Below are 14,539 nucleotides of genomic sequence, written 5' to 3'. Positions count from 1 at the left end.
TACAAAATTGTAAAATAAAGTGAAGTGGTTATCGTTAAGTGAAGTGGTTATTTTGAATAAGTGCATAAAAAGATCTTGTTATTTCAGTATTTTCCTACAGTGACATTATTACCTCTGTAATCCACTGGATAATCTACTGTTATTCAGCAAGGATGTATTAAACTGATCAAAATTGACGGCAAAGACTTTCACCGTGTTACAAATTTCTCTTACCAATCAAGTTCTTTTTCATAAAACAATCCATACCAAAATGTATCAAGGTTTCCGTAAAAATATTAAGCAACTGTTTTAAACATTGATAGTAAATGTTTCTTGAGCACCAAATCAGCATATGAGAATGATTCGTGAAGGATCATGTGACACTGAAGATTGGAGTACTGGCATTAAAAAAAGAGAAAAAACTGTTTTAAAATGGTAGTGTATATATGATTAATTCATATAGCTCAACCAGTGCAGGAAATCATGCTATGTCAAGGTCATGGGTTCAGTTCCCAAAGAATGCACTGATCAAAATGCAGCATAAATTGCTTGGATAAAAGAATCTGCCATGTGTGTAAGAGTAAAATCCATCAGTGTAAAGTTAGATAGTCAGTTAATAAGTGACTGAACAGTAATCAGTCTTGCAAGATGCTTTGAATCACAGGTGTTGTACAGTGTCAGAACATGAACATAGTCAGAGCAGAGTTCATTCATGGTTGACTTGTTCAAGCATTAACTTTTGAAACAGATGGAGGAAATCCCTGGAGGACGGTGAGGTGAGGTGAGGTGGAGAATGTTCTCCTGAGCTGAGAATGACCCTGCAATACTTCATCAGGCCCCTCAATATTTCATACAGCAAGTGAAAAATATATGGGATTTCGGGAAAGACGTGTTCAGTATTTATGATCATTTTTCATTATTTTCCTCCATTTTTGTCACATTTATGAGGACAAAAAATATATAAATATATACAGTATATTTCATGCATTGTCTTTCTCTGAACTGTGAATATTCAGCTAGTGTCATTTGTTATAAAGAATGATAGTCATGAAAAATATTTAGATACATCAGTCACATATTGCATAACAAAATGTCAAACCCAGTGACATTTATTTTAAGGAAATAAAGTGCACTTTGTAAGCAAAACGCTATACAAAAGACATTTGTTAGATTAAAAAAAAAATCAATAAATGCTGAAAATGAAAACAAAAGGTATTGTGATACTTTCTGGTTGTCAAATGTTAGTGAAGCACATTAATGTGATGAACCAGTGGTGATTCTGTTCTGACACCTGAGGACATCTGACTTTGTACATATACTAAAATCACTCTGAAACCAGCCAGCTAAAAGTTATGGCAGAATAAAAAAAGTACATTTCTATCTTTAAGTGTCCAAATATTATGGGCAGCTGTACATCCAGGCACAGAGAGCGGTCAGAGCACTGGGTCTCATAGGCTAAGTGTTGTACTCAGCTCCACAATAACTGCTTGTGGACAGGATGAGGTCAACAGATTTGCCCATGGCAAAATACAGAGAACCGACTGTATGAATAATGCAACGCACATCTTTAACCTTAATGTGACTACTGGCCACAGACATTTTCAGCAACAATTATATATTCAGCTTTTCAAATATTATTCATTCATTTATTTAAAGTTCTCTTATGATTAGTGTTTTTCACTAATAGTCTAGAGGTACAGCAGCAGTGAGGAATGATCTGCATCAATGATCTGTACAGCTTGCAGTGCAGCCGGTATCTCTTTTCATTCCTGACTGGTGGAAAACGCCTCCGTGACACCATGCAATTACTCTGAATATAGTGTGTCATTGTGCAAACGGTTTAAGAGGCATGGACGGATTCAGGTTCATACTTATGAAAAGATTATCGCTCATTTAGGTTTGTCTTTGGGGTTGTTCTGTCAGTCCATCTCCCTTTTCCCCTCCTATGTTCTTATACACTGTTGCTGTTTTTTACCCACTTTCACCGCATCTGACAGTATTAGTCAATAATTTGCCTCATTTATATTCACTTAAAAATAATAATATATTTAATACATGCTAAATGTATGATTAGTGTTCCATATATATCAAATATTATTTAATACAATATTAAATTATATTTATATTCCAGTCAGTTTGGCTTATTTTAAAAATACATTTTATTGCCTTTTCATATTTGGAAAATGTTGCAAGCCAGATTCAAACTTACATTACTAGCATTATCTTAATGTACATGGACTAAACCACTAGGCCACAAATCCATTGGGTTCCCTATCTTGTATTTGTTTGTTTGGCTAAATGTAACTGGGTTGATTGAAAAATAAAATATTCACGTAGCACATGGCCAAAGAAATCAGCTGAATAAAGAGGAATCATATAAAAAATGTATAGTTGCTTGACCTATTTCTTTCGGTCATATTGTGCTTTTTGATTATTTGGTTCAGTGCACAGACTCAAACATACAAAGTACACAACAAAAATGTAATTTACACTGCTTCGTGTAAAGGTTGTGTGCTTTGTTGCTTATATCACATGGATCTCATAAAGTGTCATTTTCAGAAGTCTAAATTGCACATAAAAAGTCTGACAATGATATGAGCAACTCAACTTGTGATTGAGCAAATACATGCGTATAATAGACTAAACAGCTGTTTTTATCTTGAATGGAGGGACTTTTTTAACTAATTTTCAAGGCTTTCATGCAATATTCACACTCATAGATGTCTACAGAATGAAGTAAAGCAATGAAAAAGTAAGAGAAAGTAAACTTCCCTTTGGCTCTAGATGTATTTTCATGCTTCACCAATCGATTGGGTTCACAGGGAGGCTGAGCGGCTGGAAATTCAGGACATAAATCAGTGCGGTTGTACGAGTGTGAATGTTATGAAGATCTGGGCAAATGGACCTGCTCTCTCATGGATGTCTTCCCCTCTGTTCTCTCGGGATTGAGATGTTAGGGCCTCGGACGCCAAACACTGTCAGCTGCAGTACTCTAGAGTGCTTATAATGGGAGGAAGGTGTCAGATCCCTGCAAAAAACAATAAAATCTTAGTACATAAAAGGCGATTTGTAGCAATAATAAAACGGTGAAGACATGGGAAAAAGCCAGAAACAATCTGCTCTTTTCAATAAAAATCCTGACATTGAAACATTTTCAACTATTTAAAAAATCAAACATTTTCAAAGCCAAAAATGATTGTGTAATTCGCACACTGCACATACTCATGAATACAAGAGCTCAGGTAAATTCCTTAATGCTGCTAAACTCATTCCACTCCTGCTCTTCATTTTATTTATATTACCGTATTTTCCGGACTATAAGTCGCTCCGGAGTATAAGTCGCATCAGTCAAAAAATGTGTCATGAAGAGGAAAAAAACATATATAAGTCGCACTGGACTATAAGTCGCATTTATTTAGAAATTTATTTCACAAAATCCAAGACCAAGAACAGACATTTAATCTGGAAAGGCAAGTTATTCAACTACACAGTAGCACACAGAACAACAGGCTGAGTAGGTGTCCGGTGTGTTAACACAACACACTAACAGTTATTCAGCTACACAATAGCATAAAGAACATATACCTGGGAGGCTGAAAAGGCTAAATTAACATAAGACAGTGAGTCCAACAAGCAAGTTACCAGTAAACAAGTTCACCAAGCACCCGCGATCTCATTCCACATCACTGAATCCATTGAATTTTCTTCATCTTTGGTGTCGCTTCTGAACAACTCCGCCATAGAGCGCCCTCTCGTGGCTGTAGACGGTAATGTTTTCATCTCAGTCTGAATTAATTTTGATATATAAGTCGCACCTGACTATAAGTCGCAGGACCAGCCAAACTATGAAAAAAAGTGCGACTTATAGTCCGGAAAATACGGTAGTTCCACATATGGTTCTGTTACATCCACCAGCAGGAGTGCCCATGATACCAACCATGACCTACCTTTCCCAACACTATCTCACGACCAATTCGTACGAATGATAAAAAGTTGGCTAATTTGTACGATTTGTCTAAACCCACGTGATGGGTAGGTTTAGGGGCGGGGTCAGGGGTAGGTCATTCGTATGAATTCCTACGAATTGGGCAATTCGTAAAATATGTACGATTTTGCAAAAATCTTACTAATTCGTACGAGTGAGGTCATATGAATTCGTACGAATTAGCCACCTCGTAGAATTTGTACATTTTCCCGTGAGATCGGGTTGACCTTTCCTATAACCCATTGCCTGGACTCATTATGGTCTGATTAATGCCACCTGTGTGTGATTAACTCGTTTGTGTTTGCATTTATAAGCTCTGTGTTTTCACACACTCATTGTGAAGTCTTGTTTGTGTTACTCTGCAATTCTGAGTGCTTTATCCTGGTTCTCATGTTATGGTCTTGATCTGTTTGCTATCTAGATTGTTTCTCCTGTGGTTTTGACCTTCTGCTTATTATTTGGATTGGATTATGGATTTTCCTTATTAAAGCTGCGTTTGGATCTTTAACATGTGTTTTCAGAGCAGTACGTAACAATTTGGAAGACTGCAATTATACAGTTATGGAGGGAGTCTTTCTCAAAATCGTATGTGTGTTAAAACAGAACAAAGCCAGCCGTGTTCTCCCTTGCTAATGAAAAGTTGATTTCAGTGTAGTTTGTGTTTGTCATGAGAGGAGGTTTATCAGCTAGATGGTATTTAATTATCTATTACTATAATCACAATCCAACCAAAGACACATGAGAATTTGTCCAGTAGAAGTTCATCATATTAACAATGGTAGATTTCAGCTTCACACGTTTACATTTTGGTGACTCATTCCTATAACTAGTTTAGAAACTGGAAGAAAGGTCAAAAAGAGCCAGCCAACTTTGCTTGTTCTGTGGATGTATAAAATCTTGTGTATTTATTATCAGTCTGTAGATCTCTTATTCATTTAGTCAGGCACACAAGTTCTTTTCCACTGTCACATAGTAGATTAACCTGAAAAGGGCAGCAATAGAGATGAGTTAAATAGTTTAAATATGACCCTATGCCCTGTTTCCCCTCCATCTTTCTCTCCTCCATCTTCTCCCAGGCCCCACGTTAAGGGGACATTAATGTTTCAGAGTTAACTAACCTGTTGGAATAGCAGTGTAAATATTTCATTTTTCCAGTTCACTGCAGACTGTCGAGGAAGGAAGATAGAAAAGAAGAGTGCACTCAGCTCTGGCTGTAACATATGTAAAGATAATCCAACTCTCTCTCACATTTGAACACACATGCACTCACACATTGGTTGTAAAATTGTATGACTTCATACCGTGACTGGACAAAGAGATGGCCTTGAACACTGTTACCTGTTTTATAGTAAAACAGGACCAAACAGACAACACTGTATATTTTCCTGTATATTCTCCGATCACATTAGCCCGAGCTAATGAGAGATTGAATCAGACCTGGGTCATGTATCCATCCATTTCAAAAAAATGAAAAAAATTTTTTTTTTTTTACACGTATACAGTTTCCACAAAAAATATTAAGCAGTACAACTGTTTTAAACATTGAGAATAATAAGAGATGTTTCTAGTGCAGCAAATCAGCATAGAATGACAGGATCATGTGGAACTGAAGACTGGACTAATGATGCTGAAAATTCAGCTTTGCTATCACAGGAATATATTACATGTTAAAATCTATTAAAATAGAAAGCAATTCTAAATTGTAGTAATATTTCACAATTTTACTGTTTGTTTTGTTTTGATCAAACAAATGCAGCCTTGAGTTTAACATAAGAGACTCTTTCAAAAACATTTGAAAATCTTACCGACCCCAAACTTTTGAACGGTTTAATGTGAAAAGACTTGAAAATTCTGATAAAATTCCATTTTCATGGACAAATACACAAAATAAAAAAATTAAAAAAACAATGAATTACACTTCATATCAACAGCTCGCTTATACAAATTCATCAAGTTCAGGTCAAAATTTACCATGCCAATAGCATTGCTGAAACATACAATAAATTTACTACAGCCATTTAAGAACATAAGAAATTAGATCAAATATTAGAACAGAATATTGAATAGAAATAATAGACATAAGATAAACATTAAGAGAGATAGGAATAGACTCTGACGACAGAAATACTGAGAAATAGTACATTTTGCTATGTTGACTTGAGTAGGATTTGTATGTGGACTATTCATGATGCCACATCCATGTCTTAACTTTACAGAAAGAAACAGGCACAGAACAACATTCAGTAAGGACACAGATTCACAGATACTACCTCTTCAACTCTCCCTGACCCAAGGGTCCTGCGGGACTCAAGTAACGGCATCTTTCTATCTCCCTGTCCTCATCAATATTCTCTCAAAATGAATTCCAGCAGGAGGCCCGTTTCTTCCACAGCCAGGCTCATGTCCAGATCCCCATGAGAAAACAGAGGATGAGGATAGTGAGTTAATAATAAAACAGAATGATTTGATTTGATTCAAAGAGATCAAACAGATGACTTACAAAGCTGTTTGATTCATTTGGGATCAATGATCAAATGAAATCTCTGTGTTCTTTGCATTAAATTGGTTGTGCTCTTGCTGGTGGTTCTAGATTAATCTGTTTGAAGTGGAAACATGCCGAATGAATCCTTGGCAGTTGAACGAGGTTAATCTAATAAACAATTAAACAAACTATTTCTCAGTTGTTAAATGAAACATGAAAACAGAGCCGCTGAGATCAAGCTCATAAGTGTCTAGGTCAATGCACCTCAAGATATAAACTCCAAGTACTACGGTATTGGAGATCAGACTCTATGATTTACTATAATTTAACTGAGAAAACATGTTTTTCTCACAGGACTTCAAAAAGAACCAGCATTGATAATTTTAATGGTTTACATGTTGCCACGGTTCTACTCTCAGAATAACCCTAGTTTGTCATTTAAAGTAATTACATCCAATATAATTATAACTTATAATTATAACCAAAGGGTATCATTAATTTGATGACACATCATGCCATTTTGAGCACAACCAATTACAAACTGAGCTATGAATCATTTTGAAAATCATTCACTTTCACAATGAGGAGTTCAGAGGAAAACTGAAAGAAAATACAAACACTACTTTATAATAGACTCAGAGCTGAGGATGTTTGTATTCTTCTCATGCTGGTTTATGTGAGTGGTGAGGAAAAGTAGGTTCTTTCCTCCTCACCTGGACACTGAAGGCAGAGGTCATCTCTAAAGCTGTTAGTTCCTTGGAGTAAACAGAGTGTTCACACAGAGCGACTGGAGAGGAGATGAGCAAAAAAGTAAGGAAGACTCGCTGGAAATACCTCAAATGAGTTGGAATTTTGGTGAAAAGACCTTTGCTTGACAGAAGCCTTGTTGTGCAGGAAGACATTAGTGTAACTACAAACGGTTGGTGGCAAAAAGAAAGAGAGGGAAGAAAAAGAGACTAAGGGCAACTAAGAGCTAGAAGAATTTATATTTAGTACACTACCGTTCAAAAGTTTGGGATTGGTAAAAGTGTTTTTGAAATAATATGGTATTCTAGACAAAATAATAAACTCTGGATATGTATACTTAGTTTAGATGTTTATTTTTAATATTTTAAGCATGTGCCACTTTAATTAGCATGTATTCAGAATTATTATTATTATAATTTTTTAAAGAACTCTATTCCATATTTTTAAAGTGTCTTCCAAAACAAAATTGGCCAATGGTTACATGTAAGAATGCACAGAATGGAGAAAGACGCTTTTTGATACCATGAATGAATACCATGGAGCCATATTCAGGAATTCACAGTGCTTGAAAGAATACTACGATACTATCTTGGAAACGTCATGTGACTACTCACTTTGGGGATGCATGTTGTCTTGACAACACTCATTGACACTTCAAGATCGCACACATTCCCAAGAACCTCAGAAGTATTTTTTCAGGTTTTAAAAGAAAAGAAAGGCTAAAAATGCATGCACCAACCCGCACTGAAACAAACCAAATAACATTAGATTCAATAAACAACCCATCTATCGAACAGCCATCTACCCAAACAGACTGTTGATGATGGAATGCCATATCTAGCTTTTAAAATAAAGAGATAATAAGACTTCCTTATAGGGCAGAGAGTGAAAAACAGAAGCCGTGGTCAAAAAAATTTTTTGATGAAAGATGTGACAATGGATCATGACAGCAGAGACTCTAGAGGAGAAAGAGTGATGAAAGTATTTCAGAAATGAGCTCTCCTCACTGTGTCACCCTCTCTCAGCACCAATAACAACACTATGAACAGAATTCATTATTCATAATTACTCATAATTACATTTTCCAGAGAGACTTACTTTACCATTCCCTCTGTTGCTTTGTGCACTTCATTTTTGCACTCACTACAAGGACAGGCAGAACCAATCTGACAGCATCAAGACCTCTTGGGTGCCACTGAAACGATGAAATGAAATGATGACATCTTTAATATCACTGGCTGAAAACCAGATGCAAGTGGAACATAGAGATGTAAAGTTTACTTGTGTAAGAGTCTGTTTAAGGAGTTACATGACTAGTTCACTATTCATGTCTTTATGATTGAGTGAGTCAATGAATCATTCACTCAACTGATTCATTCAAACACACTGATACATTCAAGGAATGGTTGTAGGAGTCATGAAATTATTCACTCAACCAATTTGTTCACTAACAGATTCATTCAGGAAGGAAACAGAACTTCTATGCGTGTTGCTTAAAGAAGTTACTCATTATTATTTAACTTTAGCATAAAAGCACTGATTGAATATCAATCATTATTTTACCCGAAATAGATTGATATGACAATAGCAATAGCGATTTGATTGTTTGACTTGATTTGAAGTATGGCTCCCTGTGCAGTACTTATAATTTTAGGGTGAATGGAACTATTTTCAGTATGTAAAGAAATTGAATACTACTTTTATAAGTAAATGGCTTACAACAATGATCCTGAAGCATTCAGAGCAATGAATGAATAAGGGAACATCGTAATGGAAAGACACTATCTTATTCCACGTCTGACATTGAAAAGGAAATGTGCAGTAGGTGCAGTAAGTTTTTAATAAACACGTGGGTTCTAACATGACTCATTATCTTACTCTTTGTGCGGACCGACTTCAAATAGTTGTTAGACAGAGACATTTACATAAACCCTTCATTATCCTTCTGCATGGCTACGTTTGAACATGGGACTAATCTGATGCCCCAAGAAGGAAGTGACTCAGGTTGTGTTTTAGATGTGGTCCTTAACAAATTGGACAAGTTCATGTCAGACATAACAAACTTGTTATGCGCTCAGACATTCAGGTGGTTGGGTTGTTTAATAACTTCTCCTTTGTTATTGTACTAGCTCGTTAGTCCAGCAAAAAGGATCCTCAAATCATAATGCTTCTGAGATAGTAGTCCTATTTATTACTTTTACTTTTTCATCCTTCTGTTAGAGATTGTATAAATTACTCTTTTTGTGTTGCCTTAGGGCCAACGGGATTGTGCTCGAACTGCTAAGTGTTCAGCTGTCAAAGCTGACAGAGAAAGGATAGCACGAATATTCCTGCCCCACATTATTGCAGTCGACAGGATGTGTTCGTGTGTGTAGCATACTTAAATCAAGCAACATGCTGCTCCCTGTAATGAGAATAATAATACTGTCCCAACAGTAATCATAATATTGTTTTGAATTGTTTAATGATCTAATAACTGTTTCCCTGAGACAACTGAATATGAATGTGGATTGATGGTAAACAGAATTAGAATGAAACAGTACTATAAATTTCCATGTCACTATTTAATTTGCAGTGCATGATGAGACACGCTTACAGTTGCTCATAGAGTTTGTCCAAACCTCTAACCCCATACATTGATTGTAAAGTGACCATGACCTTTTGGACCGTTTCTATAAAAAAACATCGTAGTTGTCATAGTTATGCTCTGTTTAGTTTCATTTTCATGGACTTTTAGTTTGTTTCTCTTCAGTTACCTGTTTCCTTTGTTCTAGTTTCTCACCACTAATCTCTTGTCATGGAGATTCATTTAACGAGTACAGCTGTCTGCATTTAGTTCATTATCATACTGCTTGATCTGAGTTTACTATGTTTAATAAATACGTTACTACTAATACGATCTTCGGAATCTTCTTGATCATCATTGGACTTCAAAACGTCCAATCGCTCTCGAGGATGCCGGCAAATCCATCAGCCAAGGTCTATCAAGAGAAGGTCTACTCCTTCTGGCCCAAAACACCCTGGGTAATCCCCCTAGTTTCCATTTCTTTGACCAAGCCTCAACATCGTCAGCTCAGCCAAAACAAGCCGGCAGGAAGAGAACTGCCAAATCATCCTCACCTCATCCAGCAAAAAGAGCATCGCTGCCTGCACGGGTGCCATCTTCTCCGCAGATCGCCGATCCCACCGATATGAATTATCAGCTCATCTCTGCAGTTCAAAGCCTCTCTCAAACGGTCAAAGGATTAGAATCTAAAATGACGAATTTTGAACATTCCTTCTCAAATCCTAACCTCAGCTCAGATCCTGTCACGAACTCTTCAGCTATATTCCACAGTTCCGTCCTCCTTTCGGATTAAGCGACCCCCCGAGTGTGCCTTCGACATCAGCTACCCTGCCAGCTTCTCTATATACGATTCAGACGCCATTCCAAGATGTTTCTGCTCCACCGGCTTCTTCAGACTTCAATTTCTCCACAGCAGCTCCTGCTCAAGCTTTCAGTAGGCGTTTTGTTTCACCCGCCGCTGTAACGGTGTCTCCCCATCTAAGAGCTAACATCATCCAAGGTAAGGACATTAACTTGGCTACATTACTGCTTCCTTCGCCTGCTGCTAACAGGAAAATGGTTGACTGTGGTGACATGGCAATCTTTTGCTTGGCGAATTTGTAATTTCTTTTAGCATTTACAGAGACATTTTGTGCCAAATTTATCCAGATAGAAGGGACGAGTTAAATCTCTATTTAGCTATGATGGTGGACTTCAACCAAAGATATGGGGGCACTTTATTTTACGAATACCACAAGTCATTCTCTGCTGCCTCCTTCATCACACTTTTTAACTCAAGACTAGACTGGTCAGTTACTGACACTGAACTGCTCGGTCATTTCTGTGGCCAAAAAAGCTTGGCTTGTGCTATTTGTAGTGCTCGTGGACACACGGCTTCATTTTGCCCTAAAGCATTCGCTAGGCATGATCCACTCGCTGTCCATGGTGCTGAAAATTGTTTGCAAGGTTCCGCACCCGAAATCTGTCTGTCCACGCCGGTACAGATCTGCAACCCACGGGAGAGCCTTAATTCGGAAAAAAATAGAATAGACAATTCTGAATAGACACCCATCTACTCCTATTAATATTACAAACATTTCAAGCTACATCTTTTCTCACCCTGATTCATCATTCGTTGACTATTTAATCACCGGTCTGCCCCAAGGGTTTCGGGTGGGCATCCTTTCCCATCTCACTACCTCTTTCGTAGCAAAAAAATCAGCCAGAACTGAACCCGACGTGGTTTCAGCACTACTAGAGAAGGAGGTTAATAAAGGATACGTCATTGGCCCTTTCGCTTCTCCTCCTCAAAATTCTATTTCGCTGTGAGGCTCACATTTGGTTGTAGAAGTAGCCCTCATATCTTCAACAGTCTCTCCGAAGCTCTGTGTTGGATCCTGCTGAATGTCTGTAAGCTTCCTTTCGTCTTGCATTTACTTGATGATTTTTGGCTGATCGATTTTCCATCTTCCCAATCTTCTATCCTCGACATACTTAAACAGATATTTAGCGACGTCGGTGTTCCCCTCTCTGAAGAAAAAACACTGGGCCTCTCTACTTCGCTAGAATTCTTAGGCATTTCTCTCGATACGATTAAAATGCAAGCTTCTCTTTCACACGAAAAGCTTCTAAGGATCAGGTCCTTTCTGGAATCTTTTTTCTCTTTACCCGTCATTTTTAAGCGCGACATGCTTTCTCTGCTCGGTCACCTAAAATTTGCCATGAGTATTATCCCTCAAGGCAGGGCTTTTATTTCTCGCCTGCTAACAAAATGTCTATCTGAAATCAAATTTTGGACTCATTTGTTAAATGATTGGAATGGCATTTCATTTTTCTACAATGATGCTTTCGAATCATCCGCAGACCTACATCTATTTACCGATGCCGCCCCCTCTATTGGCTTTGGGGGATTCTTTCAAGGGCAATGGTTTGCAGAGAAATGGGCAATCGAATTTCCTAAGACAACTTCCGGGTCTGTTTCTTCCGCACTCTACGAGATTTATCCTTTAGCCGTAGCCAGCGTAATTTGGGGTTCAGCGTGGTCGAGGAAACATATCATGATGTTTTGCGATGATGAAGCCACTGTTGCCATCATCAACAAAGGTAGATCATCTTGCCAGACGAATATGCCTTTTTTGAGACGCTTAATCTGGCAATCAGTCGTTTTCAACTTCATAATTAAGGCTGCTCATATACCTGGCCACTGCAATGTTATTGCTGATGCGCTCTCTTGCTTTCGTTTTCAGACTTTCAGACGGCTTTGCCCTTCAGCCAACACGGATCCAACATCCTGCCCACCCCTATCAGCGATAAGGTTAAATTAGACGATTTGCTTAGATCAGCTAGACATTACATGTCTAAAGGCGTAGCTCCTTCCACTTTTAAAGCTTACAACCCCGCTTGGTCTTCGTTTTTAATGTTTTGCTTTTCCTTTCAGATTCCTCTATTTCCCGCAATCGCGAAAATCGCAATTTAAAAACTTCATCCATCCATACAGTAGATTGCTCGCAGGCATTCAATTTTACTTAAAATATTTCAATCCCGATTTTCCAAGTCTCTTGGAAGTCTCTTCCAAGTGGTGTCATGCTCTATCTATCCTGTCGATAGTCTTTAGCTCACATTACTCGTCTGAGTGGCCAACGTGACATTGTCTCTATGTGGCTTAATGGCCGTTGTCTCTGTGTAACCTCGACTCCGTGTGGCCTATAGTGGCATATAGTGGTATTGTGGCATATCGTTGCCTTGTCCTGTATGTAAAAAATGTCCATGGTGGCCTCGTGGCCCTTAACGGCCTTGGTTCAATGTGGCCTAGTGGCCGTTGCCTCTGTGTGGCTTGTCTCTGTGTGGTCTATAGTGCCCTTGTGGCATATTGTTGCCTTGTCTTGTATATAAAAAATGGCCATGGTGGTCTCGTGTTCCATAGTGGCCTTGGTTTTGTGTGGCCTTGCGGCCTTGTCAAGTCTTACCTCATCTTCTGTGTGGCATTAGAGGCCGTTGTGGCTGATCGCGGCCTTGTCTCTGTGGTCTATCAAGGCCGTGTGGCTGATTGCGGCCTTGTATCTGTAGTCTATCAAGGCCGTGTGGCCCAGAGTGGCCCTGCTCTGTGCGACCACTATGGCCTGGCTTTGTGTGCCCCAGTGTGGCCTGGCTCTGTGCGGTCTATCACGGCCTTGTCTTTGTGTGGTCCATCATGGCCTGGCTCTGTGTGGTCCATCGTGGCCTTGTCTCTGTGCGGTCTGTCATGGCCTTGTCTCTGTGTGGTCCATAGTGGCCTTGCTCTGTGTGGTCTATCACGGCTTGTGGCTTTCAATGGCTCGTCTCTATGTAACTATGTTAGCCCTCATTCTCGGTTTAATGTTCCACTATTCCCCAGCTCCTTTCTTCCCTTTAACACGTCTTTTCTGTATCTCAAACAGGTGAGTAGAGAGGATTAGGCAAATGGCTTTATGTGTCCCTGTTTCATGATCTCTTCTCGAGATTTGCATGGTATCTGTTTTTGTGAAAGCTCTTGTGTTCAGTCTTATCAGGAATTTCGGTCTTACATTAGCAACACCCCAGCATTGTGGTGGTGGGTTTTGCACACAGATTTTCCTCAGAAATGTTACAAATCTACTTTGTTTTCCTCTTTGACCTTGAATCGGTCCAGCTGACACTGCTTTTAATACTTGATATATCAATCTTTCAAACAGACAGGATGCTTTCCTCCTTTATCCTTTAAAGATTTCTGAATTAAATAGAAGCTCTGGTCTAGAACTGAAGTGCTTACAGCAAAACATTCACCACATGCTGCTTAAATAAGGAGGTACCCTCAGGTGGCTGCAGCTCATAGAGGTCTTGAATTTGTTCTTTGTATTCTGTGTGTTGTTTAGTGCTCTCTCGGAGATAGCAGGTAAACATGTTGCTCTAACAGACAGATTGAGATGAATATAGATCACTAGAAATGCATTTGCAGTTTTACAGCAATTTTCAGACAAACATGAATTTATGAAGGAACTGGTGCAGCATATTGTGGTTAAATGCTGCCTGGGAAGAAAAGCCCCTTAATCACTTGTTGTGGATCAGAAAGAGTGCTCATTATGGGTATAATTCACTGCAATGTCTTGAGGAAAGAGAGGTCACCATCCTTTATGACTGAGCCAGGCCTCGGGATGATAATTTCAAAGATTTGAACAAGATATCAAAAGGAGTGCCAGAGTCATTGCTGTCATTCATTAACACTTCTTGCAGACAGTAGATGTAGACATGACATGAGTGCTCAACCCATTCTCACTCCCAAAGCGTCAGACACTGAAGCAAGATC

This window comes from Abramis brama (assembly GCF_963993115.1).
Source record: "Abramis brama genome assembly, chromosome: 1".
NCBI lineage: Eukaryota > Metazoa > Chordata > Actinopteri > Cypriniformes > Leuciscidae > Abramis > Abramis brama.
This window is presented reverse-complemented; position numbering follows the sequence as displayed.